Raw genomic sequence first — 2,658 nt, forward strand, 5'->3', positions numbered from 1 at the left:
GGAGTGATTACAATGAAAGTCCTATGTTCAGTCTTCAAGGACAGTTCAGTGCAAATGAGCCCACACTCCACAAACACAAGCACACTTACACACCAACACACTGATGCACTTACACACCAGAGATGGGAACTAGACAATGAGCCCACTTAGGAAGCAATAAGTACTCCACAATGGCACTTGCCTAGAAGATAAACTATAGCTAGTTGTTCTAAGAATTTAGTATTTCATAGATGAGGAAGGAAAGAAAAAGGGGAAGAACTAATATAGGGTTACCAGCCATTTATGTTGTCAAGGAAAGATATTAAATATATCTCCAAACAAAAATACAATTTACTATAACTTTAGTTTCTTTAACAAAAGAATATGACTCCCCCCACCAAAAAAACAAAAAAAAACCCAAAGGGAAGAACTAGTTTTCAGGAGAAAGTTGGCCATTTAAATTGGATATATTAGGGCTTCCCTGGTTGTGCAGTGGTTAAGAATCCGCCTACCAATGCAGGGGACACAGGTTCGATCTCTGGTCCTGGAAGATCCCACATGCCACAGAGCAACTAAGCCCGTGCGCCACAGCTACTGAGCCTGTGCTCTAGAGCCTGTGAGCCACAACTACTGAGCCCATGTGCTGCAACTACTGAAGCCCATGTGCCTAGAGCCCGTGCTCTGCAACAAAGAGAAGCCACCGCATTGAGAAGACTGCGCACCGCAACGAAGAGTAGCCCCTGCTCGCAGCAACTAAAGAAAGACCTCGCACAGCAACGAAGACCCAACACAGCCAAAAATAAATAAATTAATTAATTTTTTAAAAATTGGATATATTTAGCTGAATGAAAAAAATCACTTTGTTGTCTTTTTTTGTTGTCTCAGTTCTCTTCATGAACACTGGTCTTATTTTACTCTATAAACAGTCCTCCAGCACTAACACGACTTGGGAAACACTGGCAGAAAATGCAAGAGCTGTCATCAGCCAAGAGGCCCAAGTCAGAATCTAGTCTTAGGCATGCATTGATGTCAGATCTTGGTCGAGTTGTTTTCATGGTGCTCAGCTGTAAAATGGGAATTTTAAAGGGGTTTGTGAGGAATAAATTATATAAACCGTATAAAAAATTACAGGGCCTTACAAGTGACACCAAGCCAACACCTATTGTTATGGCAACATACCGAATTAGCATTAGATGATCCAAGTGCCCATGCTTTGGATTCTATGTCCTCCCTTGTCAAAAAATGAAGTCTGAGAGTCTACTCTACTTCCAAGCTTACAAATCAGTCTGTTGCCCTTTCGTAGATGCTGGCAGAAGACATGAGACTCTTGAATCAGAGACAGAGGATAGTTAATTACTCCCAGCAGTAACCTCAGTAGCATTTGTGCCAGTTCCTGAGCCCCAATTTCCACAGAGTGGTGCTATAAGGGCCAGGAGACTCTTGAACAACACAGTGGGCTACATTCAAGAGAGGAACACTGACTTTAGGGAATTAGAATCTTTTATAATGAGTAGTTAGCCTGCCTGACATTTGCCCTGGAAGGAGATATTCCCTTTATTCCATTAGGCAGTAAACAAACTTGCCCTTTGCTAGAGAGGGTGACACTATCTCTACCTTTCATGGCTGTTTCCTATACAAATATCTCTTAAAAGCTAGTCCAGAATAAAAGGCAGTCAGTGCCCCTGCCCCAAGAGCACGTAAACTAGAGGTCCATGGAGAGTCGTCTCCCAGCACTCCCTGCTTTAAAACAATTTTTTAAATTTCTTTTAAGACTTTATTCTTTTAGAGCAGGTTTTGGTTCACAGCAAAATTGAGAGGAAGGTACAGAGATTTCTTATATATGCCCTATTTCCACACATGAATAGCCTCTGCATTATCAACATTCCCCACTAGAGTAGTACATTTGTTACAACTGATAAACCTACAGTGACAATTTCTTAATCACCCAAAGTCCATATTTTACATCAGGGTTCACTCTTGGTGTTATGCATTCTGTGGGTTTGGACGAATGTATAATGACATGTATCTGCCATTATGGTATCACATAGAGTAACACACAATACTTTTCGGAAACTGTACTCAGTTGGTTGTCCCTCTTCTCTCCTGTACATTTGAATTCTTCTCCTAACTAGATATTTCCTATAAACATTTAGAAATTCTTGAATATCTACCTTCCTTAAAAGGAAATAGAAATGTGAATATCCAATTTTCCCAGCACCATTTATTGGAGAGACTATCCTTTCCCTACTGGGTATTCTTGCCTCCTTGTTAAATATTAGTTGACCACATATGCAAGGGTTTATTTCTGGACTCTTGGTTCTGATTCACTGATCTATGTAACAGTTTTTATGCCAGTGCCATACTATCTTGATTAATATAGCTTTGTAATATAGTTTGGAATTAGGAAGTGTGATGCCTCCTTAGGAAGTTTTGTTCTTCTTTCTCAAGATTGCTTTGGCTATTCAGGAGTTTTTGTGGCTCCATACAAATCTTAGGATTATTTTTCTTATTTCCATGAAAAATGCCATTGAAATTTTGAAATTATGCCATGAATCTGTAGATTGTTTTGGATAATACAGGCATTTTAACAATAGTAATTCTTCCAATCCATGAGCACAGAATATCTTTCTATTTGTTTGTGTCTTCTTCATTTTCTTTCATCAATGTCTTACAGTTTTC

Source organism: Balaenoptera musculus, chromosome 5 (assembly GCF_009873245.2).
Source record: "Balaenoptera musculus isolate JJ_BM4_2016_0621 chromosome 5, mBalMus1.pri.v3, whole genome shotgun sequence".
Taxonomy (NCBI): Eukaryota; Metazoa; Chordata; class Mammalia; order Artiodactyla; family Balaenopteridae; genus Balaenoptera; species Balaenoptera musculus.